We start from the raw sequence: 22,169 nt of genomic DNA on the forward strand, positions 1-22,169 counted from the left end.
TATTATCATATCTGGAAATTAAGAATATTGAGGCATCTTGGCTATTATTTCAGACATACTTGGGGTTTTTTACCTTCTGTCTGTTTTGAACTAGATGCCTAAGTTTAAAACTATCCAGGATAACATTCTGCATATTAATTGTTGCAGTCATCTCAACTACAGTAGTGCTCTCAGCAGCTTTTTAAAATTTGCTACATGTAACTAAAAATACAATGTCGAATGACATACTTATGTGTAAGATAAGGGGGGGCTGAGCTCTTTCTTCAGCTCCAGATCTACCCCACCCCAAACTGGCCACAAACTAATTACTATTTTCCTATATCACAAGGAAAGCAAGTTATGACTGAAACACAATAGAATTTAAAATGCAGTTGAAGCATTAATTTAACTTTCCCTAACGTGTGAAATGTGAATGCATATGTATATTGACTTACACTGTGGGATTGCTAGTGATGTGTTGCATATGGTTCTTAATGTTCAGTACTTAAAGAGCAGCATTTCTTACAAAAGGAGCATATATTTAACTGGACACAAGACATCTAAAATTATAAAAAAACTTTAGCCTTTTTTAAAACTGCAGTAACAAGCAAGAAACATTTGTATTGCTGGGCCTTCTAAGAAAATGTAATTAATCAGTCTGAAAAGGCCAGAATTTTATTTTTTACTAGAAGTCTTCTTTTCCTATCTGCTCAAAATACTTTATATTTTCCAAGTCTTTATTAAATGTAAATCTTTGTTTTATTGGTGAAGAGAAATATGTGGAGCTACAAAGCTGTGAGAAAAGAAAGGGACTAAGCAGTATGAATGTTGAAAGCTTCTGGAGATGAGACAGAGTTGCTCAACAGTGTTCATCCAAAGCAAAGGACAGAGCAGTGCTACAGTGGTTGTTGATTACCCACACAAAGACCATTGTGCTTCTGTGCTGTAGTAGCTCAGAGGCTCTTTTTTTATCTGTCCATTGCTATTTGTGCCTTTTCTCTAAAAGGAAACAACAGCGTTCAATTTCTTAATATTTTCTCATGGTCCTTTTTCACTTTAGGAAGCCTAAACTTTGTTTTGATTGTGGATGACTCATTGTCTCCCATTTGTTCCTCCTACCCACAGTCTTTCTGTTGAGTGTGGGAGATATTTCCTGGAATATAGTAGCCACATATATTTGAATTATCATATGCCCTGGAACCCATTTCACTGTTCTCTACTCTTCAGAAGCTGTGAAACACTTTGTAGTTGAATACTTCAAGTTGCTTGGATGAAAGGCATTATGAAAGTGCAGAGAATTATTGCTTAAGCACTCAGATAAATTCAGGATTTCCTCATAGAAACAGGAAGTATCCCAAATCTCATGCCATCTTCGTTGGAATTTGTAGGCTGGTGCATCATAAGTCCCTGTTTGACTGTCACCAGAGCTCAGAGGCCAGGTCATAACAATCAGTAAAGCACGACTCTTGGGCTCAAAGCCAAAAGGTGAACATCACTGGATTTTTGCTTATCTAGGAGATCTGGCTTGTTTTGAGCTGCAGTCACTTCATACAAGATGGTATCATCCTATATAGCTAATGCTGGATCTGATTATTGTTTAAAATGAGTTAATTGTTTGATCCTAGTAAGTCACTGTTACAGGTTTATAAGCACAATAAAGGATAGGGTTCCCTTGCCTTGTGGTATTCCACTTGAATCTCCAGAAGTTCACTTTAATCTCATAGTTTCTGTATGGCATCTGCCTGCTCTGTGCAGATGTGTCCTACACCTTTTGGATGTCTGGAGTGGCCATTGCAAACTGTTGAGCCATCAGCTACATCTCACTGTAAACATACAGAAACGTTTTCTATTAACCACTTCTGCTCTTGGCGTAGTTTGAACAACAGCTTGGGTTCAGGATTTTGACAAGAACCAAATTACTTTGTTGAAGGTAATGCAGTCATTCCCTAGCTTTGCCTTTCGGAAGTGGGTTAATATTTTACATTCATCTAGTCATTGTGTTGGCCAGACCACAGAGTAGAGGCACAAGGGAATAAGCTGAAAAGTTCGCTGTGGTGTAGAGGCAAAATACATGCAAAAATCACTACTAAATTTGCAGTGTCTGGAAATTATGCTTTACACTGCTGGCCATTCTCAAATTCTTACAGCTTTTTGTTACTATTCTTAGTGTGAAATGTTTTGTGCTTGGTCTCAGATTATGACTGAAATATAGGGAAGGGAAATACAAGGCATTTCTTCTAGATTCAATTTACTTCTGTACAGATCCCGTTCATGTGAGTCTAAATATTCCTGTTTGTTTACAACATGAGACATTTCCAATAGTGTACAACTTTTCTTATAATTTGTAAAAACTTTTAAGACCCTTCTCTAATAGGCAGCTTTTTATTATGGAAGTTACTGTACAATTCATAAATAAGGGTGATCACTGACATGTTAACGTTATCTTTTATGGTATTGTATTTGTTTAAAAAAGAGTATATGAAAGTTTCATGGGCAGTTCTTCACCTTTTAGGTATTTAAGTAACTTGTCAAATTGTTAAAGAAAGGTTATGACACTTCTTTGATTGCAGGTTTTTGTTTTGACAGAACAGGTACAGCAACTGTCTCTGCTTTAAGCATGTGCACACCCTACACACCTCAAATTCTGATAGGGCTAAAGAACTGTTACCCTGTCAGCAGAGCAGAGAAATGCAAAAATCAGTTTCCCAGAGAGTATACTCTGCTATTCAATTTGCATAATAATACTGTTTGTATATGTATTAACAAATAAATACTTGGTCTGACAGCATGCTCAAAAAACAACAGGTTGTGGGGGCAACTATACAGGAAAAAGAAGGTACTGTTAATTTTTGTTGTAATGTTTTGATTAAAGAAGGCCAACATGAAAACAGGTATTAAGTAATCCAGATTAGACAGCCTTCATTCTTCCCACGGTAGAAAGGGCTGTAAAGTTCCTGTTACTTGGGAGGCTGGCAAACCATTTCTCTGCTAGAGGTGGAAGGAAGGCACTGCTTGACTTAAAGCATTTCCCCATCTCTAGAATTTTTCTACTTGGTTTTAAGAAGTCATGACCTAGCCAATTAAATGGCCAATTTTCAGGCCAGAAGGTGGTCTTCCCTTTAGCAAGTCAATTAAAATATACATCCCTACTTGGTTTTCCTTCCAGATAGTCTATTTATAGCTGTCCATCTGATTCTCATTACTAGAAGCATAATTGATCTTTTGTCCCATTTTGAAGTTTGTATGCACCTGTCTTACAGGTTCATAGCAAAATCAATTACCCCTCTGGCTACAGATACATCCTGGTACTTCATTAGGAGTTCATCAGGGTAGGCGGAGTCCTGCCTGTCAGAGTGACACCAGGTGATGAGTGGGGGAGTAAGAGCAGCTTGCACGCTCGTGCTTGTACCTGATGTCACTTTGGTGTGGTCACTGACACACGGTTTTGAGGAGGTCTGGTAACAAAAACCAAAAACCAACCGACCAAAAAATCCCACTTTGGCTGAGTTCATTTAATGAGGAGACTGAAATAGAGAATAATTTGAAAACAGTACGCTTGGACTTTCTGGTTATCACAACTAGATAATAGAAGATCAGCACTGTAGTAAGATGAGTGATTATTATGTGACTGAAATGACCATTTTGCAAATAGTATTTATGTAATTTTGCTGTAATTCAATTCATCTGACTGATGTGGAGTTTGATTAATTCAGTAAGTAACACGTATTTCATTCAGTTTGTCCTCACAAAAAACTGCTGTTTTGGCTGTTTGTGATCAAGAATTTTGTCTTGTGTGCAATCATTATTTGTGTCTGGTAAAAGACTTTAGTGGTCTTTACGCCCTTTTGGCTGAAAAGAGTACCTGAAAACAGTAGTTGTAGATCAGAAGGCATTGTATGTTGGTAATATGATGAAATCAGTCAAAATTAATTTGTCTCAGATCATAAAATAAAAAATAATGTATTACACATTCCCTCATTTTTAGAAATTAAAATATATAAAAACAATTTGCAGAATCCTAAACTATTCTGTGACTGTTCAATTGTGAAAGTACACTAAGTCCTGAATTTTATGCGTGGTCTGGTTTTTTATCTGTAATTTTTTGACATTGTTGTTTGTTAGAAATAGCAGAGTTTTATATGTAAATATATGCAACCCGTGGCCCAAGTTGTATGGATTTGTAGCATGCTTAAAGCTACATCATTATGTCATTACTTCTCATTAATTGTCAAATTACCTAAAACTGCTTTTCATATAACCTCCTTGTCCTTTTATGTAGATGTTTTAAGTTTGCATGTCAGTGTGTGGACCACAAGCAGGTAGAGAAATTTCTCCAGCTTCCTAAAGGTGAAGTATTTTTCTTCTCCTCTGGCAAAATGACCTGATAGAAGCAAGCAAAGCAGGCTAAAGCTCGCAAAGGCACATCCTTTGCAAAGCCGGGTCATGCGCAGAGCACAGCCAAGCAGTGAGACTGAGATTGTATTGACAAGAACAAGATGAATGGCCCCCTGGAGACTATGGGGTTTGTATGCTCGTTTCCACCACCTTTTCATCCTTTTGTACCCCCTTTCAGTTCATATGCAGATTAACTCAAACCAAGTCCACACTAAATACTGTTTTTCACTTTAGTTTTGGAAGGTAGGTGGAGGATCTAAATATTTATGAGGTTTTTTTCCTCTGGTTTATGATGCACTCTTGTTGAATGTTGAGGAATTACGTTAATGAATGCATGCCTGCACACACAGACACAGAAACCAGGCAAAAGGAAAAAAAAACCACACAAAGCATTGTCAGCTCTAGTGTCGGCACTTACTAAAACAGTTCCCATTTAAAAAAAAAAAAAGGAAAGAGATTTTAAATCCATTGCCAGGAGAAAATAAATTGTATGGCTGAGCACAAAAGAAAGAACAAAGTTTCATCTTTGCTTTCCTCAGCTGTAAATGAAACTCTTGTTTCAGCTCTGAATAAAATTGAAATAAAACATGTTAATTGAAAAATGAGAGCTTGTCTGAAGTCTTAACTGGATTTGTGTTTTCATTAATAAAGACCAAGCTTCAGTCCTGTACAAGTTTCCTTTAACATCAGTAGTAATAAATATGGTATTTTTTGGTATGATACAAGGTGCAGTTAAGTATACTTTAATTAGACTTACAAGTCACATAATTGAATGTCGCTGGTTTTGCCATGATTTTGCTGAGTTCAGTACACTTAGGAGAGTTAGTTTTTATGAGATGGGTTTTTATGAAAATTGAACTTTTTTTATTAAATAAAATATACCAAGATTATAGCCAGATATACTAGAATATTAATTTATTTTCAGAATGGTTAGTCAAAACTGTAACTTAAGTTACAGTTAAGTGTTAAGTACAGTTAAGTGTTTTCTATAGATGGAAGAGTAAATGGCATTAAAATACTAGTACTGAAATATGGGCATGTTAATTCTTTTAAGACAACATTATCAAAAAGAGTCGACTCTTCAACCTATAATTATCTTTGCCTTCCTTGCACCCCTTTTTATTCTCCAGTACACACATAGCTGTGCGAGACAGGGACACAGCTCACACAAGTGGGACAGTAAATTGTTCTGCATTCAGGAAGCAGAACAAGAGATTTTAAAATGTGCTTTTGTGCTATCCATTTAAAAACCTACTGAAGCATTTGCAAAATACCAACTCTTCAAGTGCAGTAGTATTTCTCTGTCTAGACTCAGTTATTCATATTAATAATATGCATATCTGAAGTCCATAAAACATTGTCCTAATAAATATGTTTATCTTTTTATGGTACTTTGATTTCAAGGTATTCAGTTTCATAGGTAATTAAATCCAGTAAAGTCACCTGTATTTCATTTGTTCTAAACTTATTGTTTACAATCTTAAAACACTGATTTTGCTATTTTTAATGATTTTGCCTGTGTTACTTAAGGGTTAAGTGAAACAACTTTGTTTAGCAGATCCCAAAACAGTAAAGCTGTATATATGACCTAATAAAAAATTAGTATTTAACAATTGAAATTGCATCACTTTTGTTTAATCTTTTATCCTTTAGCCTAAATCTTTTCCCTCTTGCCTTTTTTTTTTCCTAAGTCTGCATAGCCAATTGTGACCACAGATACAATATTTTAGATTTCAAATTTACCTGGACTTGTCCATTGTGGGAAAATTGAAGCTCTTAAGTGTTACCTTAGCAAAACATACTTGCACACCTGTATAATGATGTGCCTCTTTTTGTCTGGGGGTGGGTTTGCAGGAAGGGCAAGCAGGACTTCCTTCTACGTATACATGTACAGCACGCAGTGGACTAATAGGCGAGTGGAAAAAAAAATGCATCAAGCTGGTAAATGTTGGAAGAAAAGAGCATCAGGGAGATGACATACTTGAATAAGCTTTGAAGAAGGAGAAGGGGTAGAGGCACACATAGCAAAGAGCTTTTATATGGAGGACAGTAAGAAAAAAACAAAGTTCTGAGAGTCCTGGGCTTGAGTAAGGGCTTTGGGGGCTCCCTTTAAGCTATTAACATTCCCGAAGAGAGAAGATAAAAAAATAACACACCAGCCAAGGTCCTTTTTTGGGATAAGAACAGTGGATGACCTATAGTCAGGGAGCAGGCACATCAGAGTGCTGTAAAAGGCTTTCATTTATAATACCAAGTACCCACACAAACACAAAAAAAAAAATCCCCATAGCCGAAGAGGTTGTAGTGCACAGGAGTGCCATGTTAATGATGAGGAAGGAAATTATCTCTACTTTGCCTAAAAGAAGGTGGCACAGGAAAATTTAAGAATGGACAAAGATCACAAGCCTGAGCTAGGCATCATCCACACGTGCCTGTCTGCTGCACCTCTGGGCAGCATGCTGACACCAAGGACAAGCCACCTTCTCCAGGCCCAGAGGTTCCTGTGGAAAGGGGCCGTGTGAGGAGCCAGAAAGTCCTGTTTAGACCAGGGGGACTTGTGGCCTGTGCAGTAGGTAGCTCACATTCCTTAAATAGAATATAGGACATAAACTAGTTACCTAAGCTGAGTGCTTTGCTTCTTCTGCTGAAACCTATCTGCATCTACAGATTTCTAACCCATTAGAATAAGCTCTGCTTCCAAAAGATGAGAACACACAAATTCCACTGTGCAAATACAGGACTGATGCTTTCAGTGCATTCTTCAAGGCAAGACAGTGAGCCTACCTAGTGATCCTCTGCCTTATGGATTTTTGCTTCAGCCAAGGGTAGGAGCACATTCCTCACTTTCTTGATCAAGAGTCCCACAACAGATCCAGGCTTTGGGTCCCAGTGCAAAATCCTAACTCCAGGGGAAAAAAAACAAAAAAAAAAAGGTAATGGAACTGATTATAAGCACCCAAATTACACCACTGTCAGGATTACCAAACACGTTAAGATTTCCAACAATAGAAGCTCCCCTTCATTTGTTTGTACTCACTCTACATTTTTTACTATTTTTGCTCTGAATTAGTTGAAATTCAGAAATCGCAAGATATGTAAGGATTAAAAAAAAATTAAGAAACCCACAATACATACCACTGGAAATTGCAGGTAAGTTCTTTCAATACTCAACTTTCATGGTGAACATCAAAGATGAGCAATATTCCTTTTTCCTGAGACTGATTCTGAAGCATTGTCACAATATATCTGAAGGCAGTGGGATGCAGCCAAGTGTTTTCAAGAAAGTACTTTCGTGAGTCCACCTAATCTTGAGGCTGAGATCTTTCCAAATGGCATCCTGCATAAATTTCCCTTTTTTTTTTTCCTTCTCAAAAAGAAATTTCCTACAGCTGAATCATAGGATTCTAAATGGAGTCTGCCACCTGCCTAAGCTATGAGAAGTCTGGCTCTTTCCATACTAGTGTGACAGAGTCATCTCACAGATGGGAAGTGTATCCCCACGGACAGCACTGAACTGAGAGAGAATCTGAAAAAAAATTCTGTTTTGTGAGTTTGATGAACAGGCTTATAGTATTTGTCTTTGGTGCCTAAACAACTGAATTAGATGTAAAACACAAAAATTCTCTCTACTCACAGATGCCTTAATTTCTGCTGAGAGAAAGACATAGAGCTCGTAGCAGACAAAAATGTGCAAGTGCTGAAGCCACAATTATCAGTAAGTGCTTAGAGGTCTACCATATGTCCTTAGACAAGTTTCTCGAATGACAGGTCTACAAAAATCCCCAACAAAACAGGTCTGCAAGTTTTCTCAAGTTATGGGTGATGCACGCTTTTTTCTTCTCATGTACAGAAGCAATGTTCAAATTCATAGTTCAGATTCATTAGCACAGTCCTATTAGGACTCCCCGGCCAATCTAGTTTCCAGAAATATCCTTCAGACACTTAACCTTCATTAATTAATTGATGAGGGAACCTGAGCCCACCTCTAGACACAAAGATTTACTACCTTGGGCACGGAACTCCTGTAAGGCTTAAGTGTCATAACAGAACGGCTGTGAGATGCTGGGAGAATAAAACAGAACATCATTCCTCCCTCTTACACAAATCAACTCCAGATTTCTTCACAAATCATCAAGAGGTTCATGGTTGTTCTTCAGGCAAACAGCTTCCAATATCAATAAGTGCTGTCCTAGGAAGGAGGAAAGTGGATTTGTGAGAGTTTTATTCTCCAAGCACAGTATTTTTTCTTATCCTGCTTTCTTCTGCTTGAATTTCTCCATACAAAGGAGGAAGGGCAGAAGAAGAGGCTTCTCTTTGACAGCTATTTTCTTACCTGTTACTTTTGCCAGCAGAATCTTCACACTTTATAGATACAAAGTGATTATTTGAAAGGCAAAAGATGATATAGGCAAAAGTTACAGACTTATTTGAAGGAGAACAGCGTAAACTGAGGAGACTATACTGTTATTTCAATAACTATTCCCTGTTTCAGAACACAATAATTTGCCTCCATTCCATTTCTGACATTTTTAAAGCAATAGCCGTTGCTAATTTGTTTGTCAAGCATTTTCTTTGTCAAAATGTGAGAATTTTTCTTTTCAAAGCTATTGAATACAGGAATTAAATAAATGGAGTTTACAGAAACCTCAAGCATTATTTCTTCTTAAAGATCATTTAGTGTTCCTAAACTGTGTGGACTGAATTTGTTATTAAGTTTGCAAATATAAATGCTCGTAAGTTGAGTATTAATTACATAATCTAATTTGGGAGCATTCAAAAAGTTCATTACTGAACCAGCTATTTTAGCTTTTTTCATTTGTCAAAAAAAAAACCAAAACAAAAAGCCAAAGCTGGAAACTAATCAATTAACATTTTGTGGTATTTGTCTGAGGAAGATAAAAGGGCTTGTTTTGTTCTTTAAACACTGCCTTAGTCACTTTACTAGAGTGATTGTTAAGAATAATGTCATCTGAATAAGAGTAATGATCTAAAAAGACACTGAAATGAGACAAAAGAAGTTTTAATTTAATGTCAACTTTTGATACAGATTTTTTTTCTGCCTCTTATCTAAAAAGTTTAACAAACAGAACCAGGGTAAAACTTGACCATAATGCTGCTCACCCTGGGCTGGCCGCGTTCATACTGTTGAGATTTCATCCAACACAGCATGGCAACTCATCCCACAATGCCTGGCAAGTCTTTGGGAAGGTGTTAGTTAGCCTTGGGGGAAAACTGTCCCTAGGCTCTTCTGAACAGCACTGCCACTGGGATGCACTCCCTGGCACTGGTGAATTTCTCAGTGCACATGTAATTCCCAGGAGTTTGATCAGACCATAGGACAGTTCTATCAGTAAGTGGCCCTTTAGTGGGCAGTAACGATTTTTCCTTTCTTCCTCTTATCATCTGCTACATCTATTTGGGCCATCATATCACTGGCAAAAGTAATCTCTCCCTATTAGGTGTAAACCATCTATTACAGGGGAGATCACAGCTTTAATTTGAAGCTATTACATAGTATATTAATTAGAGTAGCAACAGAGAGATTGCCAAAATATAGAAAAGTCTGATAAAAGAAAAGGAAATCTGTGTCTCCCCACACAAATATCTATATATACATATTTCTGTAAGTGTGAATCTGTCAGTATGTTAATATACGGTAGATATGTGTATATATATTTTTAAATATACCATTTAAAGGGTTGTGCATTACTACATCCCTCTGCCAGCAGAATTAAGATAACAATCTATTACACAGCTTTTGGACAGAAATGTTATAGTTAATTAGATAAGCTTATTCTCGCATTATGAATGGCTCCTCCAAAAACCTGGACATAGGCATATATAACATTTCACTCAAAATTGACAGTATTTCACAGAGAAAACAAAGATAGCTATTCTCTGATAATATTTTAAATTGTGTTTTAAGATCAGTTCATACCATATCATTTAAATTATAGCACCAAAACACCCTACTTAATGAGGGATTAAGTTAAGAATAGAGATGAAGGACAGCACAAGAAAAATAGAGCCCATGCCTGAGACAGGGGTTTTAATGGCTACATCTTGGCAGTGAATTTCTCTCTAACACTGGTAGCTGTACACAAAACAAGAAAGGTAGTTAAGGAAACAGCAAAGGATAACAGTACATGCACAAAGAGGGACCTTGCACAACAGTGCGAGACAAAGAAAATCAACCTCATAAACTGGAAACCAGGAATTCAGAAACCTAAAAATATTTTATCTTTTCTTCTAGTAATCATAGCTCCAAGTAAAACTGGATGAAAGAGCCACGAAATATGCAAAGTAGCTGTCTAATCACACTTCAAAATGACAATCTACAAATACTCCAGACTTCTTTTGGATTTACCAGCTCCATCAAGAATGTGCATTTATTACCAGCTGCCAACATTTCCAGGAACAAATGTATTAAATAGATATTACAGCATGTGGCAGAATTTCCTCAACTGATGGTAAAATATGTGACTTTGCAAACTGATACAGAGCCTCCTCCCTTGGTCCAGGCAAAGGAGCAAAAAATAAATGATTGAGCCAAACACTTATTAAGGCCCTTCAGACCTGATTAAAGTCAAATTGCAGGAAACATTTACTTTAATATAAAATATGCACAGCAACACAACCTTAATTAGGCACACACGTTTCTCAAGATATCAATAAATGTTTCCTTTTTGATAGGTCTGATTTAATAGACTGTAATAACGGGAATGTTTCTGAAACATCGTTCAAGGAAGTGAAAGAAATAAACAAGCTCAAACATTTAAAACTCAACACCAATTAGCAGACCATTCTTTTCAAAAGAAATCTGAATTTCAAGTTTATTTAACTTCAGTCAAACACAATAAGGGCTTTATTTTTAGAATAATTGGGTTTGAGGGTTGAGAACAGCTTCTGGGTGTTGGTATCTTCATTCACAGAAGGCTACATTAGCAGCAAAATGTGTTGGATGCTTTAAGTTTTAGCAGTGAATTAGAAAATGAATGTAAAGACAGATCTCCCCATCTAAAGAGGTGGTGTGTCTGTTTGTTCTTACCTTTGGCATGAAACAGAAACTGAGAGGTCGGAAATGGGATCTTGCCTTGTGCAGCTGCCTGGTGACGGCACCATGTTCAGCTTGACCATGTGAGTTCTCACCTGGGTTTGGCACCTTAGGGAACCTTGAAGCAAGAAATGCACAGCACATACTTTTAGCAACTTCAAGCAAAGCAAAGACTTGTGTGTCCATTCACAGAGGCACTTGCACTCCCTTTTGGCCATCTACACCACAGAAAAGTGCTGCAGTTTGCTTAAAACTCCAAGAACAATACTGCAATATCTCTTCTGATAAAGGTTTCTGCTCCAGTTCCGACAGAGAGTGTTTGATTTGTGTTGAACAGTGCCTTGCTGGTTGGATTTCAGAGGTGATGACAGAAAGAAAAACTGTCACAAGGAAAGACCTGCAGGAAGAAATGAGGACCTACTGTGTCTCCAAGCACAGGAGAGGGTTTGGGGGAAGGTTTGTGTCTGAAGCCAGTAAAGGGTGTGAAATAAAGTAGTGACCTTAAATCTCACATCATACTATGGCTGTTCTGTGAAGAAGCCCAGGGCTGCAGAATGAGATCTCTTTACTCTAAAATTATTTTCTTGCCAGCAAGGAAGAGGGGAATGAGCATTCCTACATGAGTGAAACCTGTGAGAACTGTGCTGATATTATTTATTTTCTCAGAATGGTTTCCTGAGTATCAGTGGGTTCAGCTTTCCTGCATGAAAGTAAATGGCCTCAGTTATCCTGCTGTCATGGGATGTGAAGCAAATAATTACCTTTGTTCAGGTTCTTATAATTCGGAAGAAAGAATATTTGAGCATAAACTGAATAGTGGATTTTTAATGCAGTCAGTTCATGAAACCAGGTAACACAATTTTTTAAACTAGAAAGAAGATTCAAGCCCACCTGACTTCAATGAATAACTTGATATAGTGATGCCAAGATTTCATTCCTAATTTTCCAGAACAATGATTAAAATTACAATATCCCCTTGAAAAGGGCTATTCTTAAAAAAATAGAAAAAGGAAAAAAATATTTTTAATTCCAAATATTGTATTTGGAAGGTTTTAAAATTGTGTCTCATAAACAGTGTCTGATATGTACCAGAAAAAGGAGAGATTTCATCGTATTATTGTTTCTGTCATATCAGATATTTAAACATGCTGCAATAAAAGACCCCAGAATAAGCAGCAGTAGAAATCATAGAACTTAAAACACCAGAAAACTTCACAACATCATTAACTGCAAATAAACTGAGTCTCAAACTCGGCATTTTGTATTTCTCAACATGACTACCTTTTTTTAAAAGACATAAAATCAAAAGCATAAAACACTTTCTAAAAAGTTAGCAAATATGCAGATATTAACTGTGACATTCAAATGTATTATCAAAGAAGATAATTGATTTTTTTGTGTATACTGCTATATTACTGATGACACCACATCAAAAAACCTTACATTTTAGCAATGGGTTTGCTGCATTAAGTCAGTGTAAGTGCCCACCAGGCTGTCACAATGTGCCCAGTGAAAGAGACTGGATACTGCATGATATCCTAGCAGGTAGCCTCTTTTAAATAATTTGTACGTGGTGCTGAATTACGTGCATAATTCCCTCCAATCCACTAGAATGCTGGAGTGGCCAATGCATAATGGGGCCTTTGATGATGAAGAAGAATAGTGGAAGAAAGATGCTCTAACTTAGGTACTTCTCACTCCTGATCTCTATCCTTCACAAATCTTGGGGGAACAAAGGCTCTGTTGATGGAAAGCTTGTTTTCTCAAAGGTAAATGGAATAAAAGGAACATGCAAAGAAGACATTCCCCAGGATGAGAAAGTACAAAGGTTTCTTCTGCATCTTCCCTTGCCACCACCTCAAACTGGTCAGGTCTTCCAAAATTTAAAAACCACTGAAATGACTTTAATCACTTCTCAGAGAAAACCTCTGTCTCAGCAGATGGGAGTTAGATTTTTTTTTTATTTGCTGTCAGAAAAACCTAAGTATTCATTGGTATCTGTGATTCACCTAAGGAAAAACACAGCGAACTGCAAACAGAAAGAAAGGAGCAAACTAATGCTGTGGGTGCCAGATTACCTGCAGAAGAAAGCCTTTCCCGAAAGAAGGAGGGAAACGTTCAGCAGTGCCTATGGGAATCAGGAGCTATAGAGAGAAGGAAATTACTTAGCAGAGAGCTTTGGTGCCTCTCAACAGCAGCAGCAGCAAAAATGTAACATGAAAGTAGAAAAATGCAAAGAACTGAAGCAAAGAACAAAATGAACCCAAGAGGAATTCAGAGGGTGGTGGCGAAGGGCACTTGTCGTGAATGGGACAGAGCAGCCACAGTAAGGAGGTGATAAACAGAGTGCCAGAGGCATGACGGCATGTGCTGTGGAAAATAAAGTTTGTAACTGCAGACATTTTAAGAATGCATTCATTCACTGAATACAGTGCAAAGCACACAAGCACACAATGTCTGGAGGGCCAGAGAACTGTTCCTCCCTGAAAAGTTGAACGGCTTTTCTTTAAAAGTTACTTTATTTTGTTGTATTGGACCATACTCTGATACACATCACTGAAACTTTCACCCTGTTTTGCTTCTGTTGTGCTGACTAGAAAAGTTCTATGACTTTCCGTATGATTTTTTTTTACCTGTGCTTCTATTACTAGCAAATCTGTAAATAAACTCCTTGAGACTGAGTATTGCATATAGATTCAGAGAGGTCACTAAAAGCAAGGGTAACCCTCTATCCTCTGCTACTGCTTTGCTTATAAATTGCATAGATAATCTACTAGACTACTGTTCTCCCACCTACAAAGGCCGTGTTTCCTTCCTTTTCTAATGCTTCTGTTCCTTCTTCTGGCCCTGTAATACACATCTCATCCTCAAGTTCCTTTTTTCTCCTTACCTTAATTTTCCACTGCCATGCTTGCCTCGAAAATAGATGTACCTTAGCCTCAGCTTTCCTTAACTTGAATTTACTACTTCTTCAGAGCTCAACTCCTCACCTCCCTTCTGCCTCTCAGTTTCAGATGATATCTTTAAAGCCTCTCAGGTGGCCACATCTTCCTTATTCCCTTCACCTGCTTCTCCAACTTCAAACACATAATGCAGACAATTAAATCTACTCAGTTTACTGTTCTTTCCATATGTCTCACAACTCCTGACTTTCTAAGCTTTCTGCATCATTTCTTTCCTGCCTAATTACCCAGGCTTTTTCTGGGGAGCCACTCTCCCTGAGCTGCTGGTTCGGTCAGCTTCCATGTGCTACGTCCCATTGTCCTGCATTAAAATCCACCCTTTTCTCATGGCTGATACAATTGAAGCGTATATTTTGACACAAACAATGTTATAGTATTTCCACTTTCTATTTTGCTGTGTTGTGCAGACACACAAAGGTTTCAATTAACCTGTAAGCTTGTCAGGACAAGGATCTTTCTTGCATAAACTATAAAGGACCTTTTAAGCACATAACAAATACAGAGATTTTGGCACCATCTTATTTCCAGAGGCCTTATTTTGTGGAAAGTAGAGCTCAGTGCTTCTTCTCCTCCCCCATGTTCTCTTTGCTGTCTCTCCGATCCATTTGGATCTCCAGGCATAAACACGATTTCACCAGAGTTGTTTTGCAGCTCTGTAAAATTGCATCAGACCCAAAGAAATGTAGAGGTTTCTGGGGTGACTGTTTCTGCCTGTTACAGTAATACAGCCTGCTGGCTGCTGTGCTGTAGCACACCACAAATTTACGTCCACATCTTACCCCAGATACCTCTACTACAGAGTATAGGTAGTGGAAAAGTAAGGAGTACAAATTAGGAGAAATATATGGCTCGTGTCATCCTTCCACAAATGTTTATCTTTCCTACAATTAAAATTACATTTTACCATCTTCATTCATTTGTTGTGTGTTTCTCAACTAAATCTTGTTACAAAACTCTGTATCACAGACCAGAGGAACAATTAAACTGAGTTATGTCAGTCATGTTGTGAAATGGCACCTTCGCTCTCAGTCTTTCATTCCACTATTCAGTAAGGTCTGTATCTTGCTCTACTGAATACCGAGAGAAGGAATTCAGTACAGCATCTACATAAGCAAGGCTTAGAGGTGTAGTTGGTATAAAGATACTACAGAGCATTGTAAAATGAAGGCATAATTTAAATAACTTAGAACATTTCTTTCAAGGCATACATCACACTTAAACAATCAATTTTTTCTGCCAATATTTTTGCAAAAAGTTGAATTGCTTATTATTGCAGCCTCTTCCCTGCATCAAATGGAATCCTGATCTCATATTCAGTTTCTCTGGTTTTTCAACCACATTGCTCCAATATCCCTCCCAACCACATACACATTACTGCATAAGAACAGATGGAGTTTATGCACAACTGGCTTTTTTTTTCCTATAACGAATGGAAACAACCAGCCAGACAAGACAAAAATTTGCTGAAATTCTGAATTCTTTCTGCAAGTTTAAAGATTTTATAAGTTATCATTCATTGATTATATAGCATCCATGCTCACAAGCATCTGTTGGTTGCATATGGGAGTTAGATAAACTCCTTTTCTTATACTACTGTGGAAAATAAGACACAACTTGATCACAAGAGAAATGCTGCAGCAGCTGTTTGCAGGATGAGCTCTCTGCCCGCCTCTGAACTGGGGCAGAAGCAACCAGTAAGAGAGGATGTACCATATCACGCACACCAAGAACTCAGGGACAGATATGATAAAGCCAAATTTTCCCATCTGGGTAGAAACAAGGGGAGTTACGGCTGAGATCCAGCTCTGGCAACTTACAGAAAGATTATGAGCGGTTCATAATAAGCAGGAGTTTTTCTGGCAGCTGTTTCGTATGTTTATGCAGATAATCTATCCATTTGGAAAAACTGCAGACCAGGGATATGTAAGGCTCCTGAAACTCATGGATTTATTCCTAATCATTGGGAGATGTGCTTATACATCACAGATCTTCATTAGCAGAATTTTAGCCTTCAGATTTCTGCCTCCAGCCTCAGCTGCTTGTTTCAGTCCATTCAGCTCTCTGAACACTGGAAAAAATTAATAAATCCTGGCTTATACTCTTTCCTTTTCCTGACTATCAAAAGTTCAAACCTAACCATTAAACATGTAACATTTACTTAATGGCATGCTTTGTTAAGGAATACTGTTCAGTCCTTTTGAATATGCCAAAAAGTCAGGAAAACAACTTAGAAAAATTTAGGAAAATTACTCTGACTCATTCAGTTTGTTTCCTTTTTTCTACCATGATGAAACACTGAGCTGTAGGAATGGAGGCTTCCAGGAAGCACTAGGGAATTCTTGTCACCATTAAATATATCACTACATTGAACTATTTTTTTTTCCCCAGGGTTAGAATTACCAGTCTTTTAGGTTGCTCTCCCTAATGGTGAAAGAGAGGAACATGCTAAAGAAATAATAGCAAAGTCAAGAAAATATCTATCACTGGGAAAAAAAAAAAATCCCACTACTCCAAACAGCAGAAAGACAGCCAGCCATTAATTTAAATCAATAAAAGAGCTGGGTTCACTTGTCTTCTCTCTGGTTTTCTGTGCTGAGTTGGGAGCACATTCCTGCAGTTCAAAACTTGGCACATTTTTCCCTTTCTCATCTATGCTGCCTCCTTCAGATATCTTCTCATTTCTACTCTTTTCTGAGCCTAGTCTCGGCTTCAAACTTTCTAAGTATCCCATCTTTTTTTAAAAAAACTTTTCTTATATGAATTTCCAGCCATCTCAATTAAAACAATAAAGTTAAATCCACATGGACTGGTTTTTAACCAGCAGTTAAAGTTCACTATTTCTGTTTCAGACCTGAAATTCAAAAACATTTTTCCAAAAATATCATTTGGTCTAGTAAAAGAGATTTATTTCCTCTCTCTTGAAAGGAGCTATTCTTTTGTGAACAGTACCACCAGTGTGCTCTCTGGTGCACAGCTTTTCTATGTTGTTTTCCTGTGCTATATATTGTATTTCTCTGATTTACATTGTGTATTACTCAAAATCAACACCTTGAGTATTATAAGAATTTTATCAAAGATGCTCCACAAATAACAGTGCTATAGAAGATCAGTGCCAATTTTGTTAATGCTTTGCTAAAATTCGGTACAGCATTTTGTTAATTAATTGTATGATAATGGCTACTTTACGACTAGCCTGATCCAAAAAAGCACATTCAGAGTTTGTATCTAGATTTTAGAAAAACCCCAAAGTTCAAGGCAAACTCCAAAGTCAGGGTTCAGGTTTGTATTTTCACACTCCCCCCAGCACACTGTAGCTCCTACAATGCAGTACAGACAGGATTAATGGCTTCATTTCTAGCCAATTTGTTTTCTAATTCCATCTGGCTTTGTTTTATACTTTCACAATCCAGTGACTTTGTTGACACTGCAAGACAGGAGTAAGTCACATACACCATGTTGTGTTTGGATGCTGCAGTATATTACAGAATTCAGACAGAAATAGAAAACGGCAAAGCATGTGCAAAAGTAATCTCATAACTTTGCCAAGGCATTCTGGGTTTCTCCTAGGCTGGATAGTGTTTTACTCAAACTATTGCAGAATATTCATCAGTATTTTTTGTTTTAAATAGTGAACATGGTCTGCTTAAAATAATGTGCCTGTTTCAATATAAACAAACCACAGCCTCTATACCTTCTACATTTAATCCATTGTAGCATGTAAGGGAGATGGAGAGAGATTGAAGAAAATTTGCTCAGCTTCTGTTTCTTGACTTCCAAGAACTTCCAAGGTCTTTTACAAATGAATGAGGAAAAAAAAAAAGTCTTTGTATGTAGAATCTGCTGGGTGCTAATTTGACATGGCAATGAGATGAAAGTTGGATTCATGCTAGTTTCAACATCAGAGGATTGGAATGCAGCCTACTTAGCATAGAAGTCAAACAATTCACTGGCAATAGATTGCTTTCCACTTCTAGATCTGCTAAATAAATAGAAAACTAATTAACAGTGTAGTATGGCAGATGTAGCAGGCTTGAATTTCATTAGAGCACTGGCTGAGAATTGAAAGAATCACGAAGTCTTTGTATGTCCTAGTGTGTAATGAATCCTTCTTACTGTCTTTTCCATGGGACAGACAAGATATAATTTGTGTGCCCTCTGCATAAGAATTTCCTGATACATTTCCACGTAAAATAAGAATCAAAGTATAAGCCCTTGAAATTATGCAAGTATTCATTTCATTTCCCAAAAAATAGCTTTGGTTCCATAATAGCAGCATCACGTTTCTTTGCCTTGTGCATTTTGGTTCAGCTACTTAAAGCTTATTAAATATGTTTTTCACAGGGTATTTTTCTGTTTCATTATCTGTGCTTCTTTTTCCCTGATTAAAAGTGATAATAGGTTGTATTTCCTGCAGTGTTAATAATAGGGATCACACAAAGGAATATCTATACTCACATTCTGAAAAGGAAAAAAAGTTAAAGCATTTATTTTTAGACTTTTCCCCATAAACACACATTAAACTGAACTTCCTATATCCAGAATTGCATAACCAGATTTGGCAGTATTAATTAACAATAAAAGTAGTGTTTTGCCCCATAAGAATCAATAAGATAATTATGTTACTTAGGAAATGGTAGTCATATGATTTTGCTTTCAGTGCATAATGAATAACATTAAGTTCTGTGCAACAAAAAGGTTTTACAGACCTAACCAAGCCCCAGGACCTGTCTGAAATCCTTCCAGGAAAGCCTGTTTGAAGCAGACATGCTTTTGGGCTGGCATGCAAGAAATACCAGGACCATTTCTATATTTTAATATTTGGACATTGGAACACTTCTGCCACACTCCACATAGCTTCATTCCTAGGCAAAAAATGAATTAAATGTCTTTCAAGTGTCCATTATAAAGCTAAGTGCTGTACATAAATATGCATGAGAGGTCATTATTGCCAAGAGATGATTCTTAAGAGGTTCAAGTGTCTCTTACTAAGATTTTCCTCCTTGCTCTATGGCAGTGAAGTGAGTATTCAAAGGTGTAGTTGCATCTCTAGAATCTGATTTCAGTGTTTTGGCTTCTGCCCCTCCTGTTTTCTTGCAGAGTCTCCCAGTGATCAAACATACACTCCCAGGTATCCCCAACAGTGGGCTGGAAAATTGCAGGGATGGAAGTACATCTTAGGGTTTACCTGCACTAGGGCCCTAGCTGGGATCTCTATCAGGGCAATCCCTGCCAGCAGACAGGGGGATCAAATGCACTCTGCAGCCTTTGCTTTCAGTCTCAGCAGAAGCCAGCTCCAGAGTTAAGGAAATGTCTCGGATCCTCCTCCTTTCTGCAGCGTGCAGCTGCCAGCCTGCTGCACCCCGCAGCCCCTGGAGCATGCAGGCAGTGTCCGTCCTGCTCTCAGCTGCTGCAGGAGTGGGCACGACTGCCATGCTCACCCCCACCTTCCCTAACAATGGGAAAGTTCGGCAATGGGCAAGGCGTGGAAAGTGAAGGAGCAATCGTGGGTGTGATAACAAGGCTGAGGAATGCAAACATATACTCCAGGTAACTTTGCATTTCAGTCTATTCTTTGACAAGGTAAAATCCAGAAAAGATCACGCACTAAGTGTATTTAGACGCGACTATAGCCTGCTGGGGGTTTTTCCAGCATTGCTAAACTCTTACATTTCCAGCAATTACTGTGGGAGCTGCATAAAGCCAGCGTCTGACTCCAAATCCCAGGGTAGACTCCTACCACACGCTATTTTCAGCAGTTCTGTTGTAGGCACAGGATACCTACAGTGGCAGCAGCTGCACTTGTCAGATGCCACATTTATTGTGTATTCCCCCCTCCCTTTGTGTTTTTTTCCACAGTTCTTCCAGTGGGGATTTTGGCTCTCTCACATGCATATTAGCTTGGTATTATGTCATTCTTCCAACAGCACAAACCTTTCCAAAATGCTTGTCAAACCTGCAACTTGTTGCGGCGTTTTGTCATTTTTGGTTTGGTTTGGGGTTTTTCTTTCTGAAAACGTGTGAGTAGAAATACAAAACATGTATTCCCAGCCTTTACTCATATGCAACAGGAAAGCCTGTGGTCTTCTCAGCACAGGGTAGCCTGGAGAAGGTGACTACATGATCCCTAGATGTTGTTGCTCCTTTTCCATCAAGTCAGTCACATCGTCTGTTACAGATGGCTGGCTTGTAGATAACCCAAAGAGCAAAAGAGGTCATTCACTCCTGATCATAAGGCTAATTTATTCCCATGCCTCCCCCAAATCTCAGTTTCTACCATACAACATGATTAAAATGAAAACCTGTAATTATTTCTGTTTCAGTTTTTTGTTTATAATTTCAACTGCTTTTAGTAAGCTGGTCTGTATCCCCTCAGTACATCTAATTCCAGAGCCATGGTTCAACTTCAGAGTATATTGGTTCTTGCTCTCTGGTTAATGCATCCATTTCTTGAGTTATTGCCTTTGCATTGATCTCTATTGATTCAGTTAAAAGACCTTATCCATGTTTCCATTTGTGTGAGGGAGACGTGCTTGCATTATTGCACCTTTAATGGCAGGGTTATCTCTCCTGTCATAGCCTTCATCTGCAACGTATTTTACTGATTATTTTTCATGAGTAATCCTCAGCAGAGACTGCCTAAGAGATGGAACAATAGATGTGTCTGACGCTCGTCAGGATTTTGCACTTAGCTAATGAACACACCCATGCAACGTGCGGCACTGCTGGCTTGGACCTACTCTTCAGTGCTAAGGAAGGCTGTCACCAAACCAGTAAATCCATCCAGGGCATGGAAGGAACAATAAGCAAAAGCATGCACGTTCATCCAATAAATTAAAACTGCAGTAAAGATTTGATAACATCATCTGAGAACAGCAAGGGAAAGAGCAGAGGAATGGCTGGCAGAAAGTTCCCTGCTCTTTTGCAGCCAGATGTTAAGTGGAGGCTGTGTGCTCAGACAAGAAGCTGTTTGGAAACAAAGGAAATGACATAGCGTCAGGAGGTTCACTTCCTCACACTAAAGCAGCCTGATTTCCAAAATAACCCCAGCCCTTTGCTAATGAAAATGTTGCAAATGCAGCGAAAGTACAAATAGATGATTTTTTGCTAGCTCAGCAAAAAGAAAAAAAAAGAAGGAAAAAAAAAAAAAAAAGATTGGTTTTTCCTCTCAGCTAGAATCACCAAGGTTTGTGCTCTAGGACTGCAGCGTTTGCTTGTCAGGTTATAGGGAGGACCTGTTAGAGGGGAGGCCAAACTCCAGCAAGGTGGCTCTGTTTCCAAAATGATCTTTGGACAGCCTGGGAGCTCATGCCCAAACCCTTACTGCATTTTAGGGAAATGAAATTCTGATTCCCAAAAATAAAAAGGAGAAATGAATCTGACCAGCTTTACATTGATTTAGTTTTCTGCCAGTCTGTGGCATGTTTCAAACACCAGCTCAGCTGCCTTTTAAAAAGAAAATCAGAGCTGGGGTGAATGATGGCTCAGCAGCTGGGTTTGCCTGATAAATACCCATTAGATGCATCAGCCTCCAAGAACCTCAAAGTCGAACAATATCTGGAATTTTAAGCTTCCTCTTTCCCCACCATCTTCCAGCTTCCCCCTGACAAACAATTAATTTTAAAACAATATGTCCCTAATCCTATCACTGTTCTATATGGTCACCAAATCACAAGATGAAACAGGTCCTCCGGGGAAAACTCATGTCCCTGCATTGTCAGTAATGAATAGAATTATTTCATGCTTCACAATGCCCTTGAGGGGGAGTCATACCAATTAAC

The 22,169-nt window shown here is 38.1% G+C and overlaps 2 long non-coding RNA genes across 3 annotated transcripts in view; one reads left to right on the top strand and one right to left on the bottom strand.

The window, feature by feature from the left end:
- Positions 1-7,739: 7,739 nt before the first annotated feature.
- The window catches only part of LOC116441013, a 31,138-nt gene continuing 16,708 nt past the window's right edge, over positions 7,740-22,169 (bottom strand). For both annotated transcript variants that reach the window (XR_004238841.1, XR_004238840.1), the window contains exons 3-4: positions 11,423-11,546; positions 7,740-8,563 (exon numbers count right to left, since the gene is read on the bottom strand). This is a non-coding gene — a long non-coding RNA (uncharacterized LOC116441013). The remainder of the gene's footprint in view (positions 8,564-11,422; positions 11,547-22,169) is intronic.
- On the top strand, positions 8,022-14,109 carry LOC116441011. Its single transcript, XR_004238838.1, has 2 exons — positions 8,022-8,089; positions 10,628-14,109. It is a non-coding gene; the product is annotated as an uncharacterized LOC116441011 (long non-coding RNA).

The sequence above is a fragment of the Corvus moneduloides genome, chromosome 3 (genome assembly GCF_009650955.1).
Source record: "Corvus moneduloides isolate bCorMon1 chromosome 3, bCorMon1.pri, whole genome shotgun sequence".
NCBI classification, from domain to species: Eukaryota; Metazoa; Chordata; class Aves; order Passeriformes; family Corvidae; genus Corvus; species Corvus moneduloides.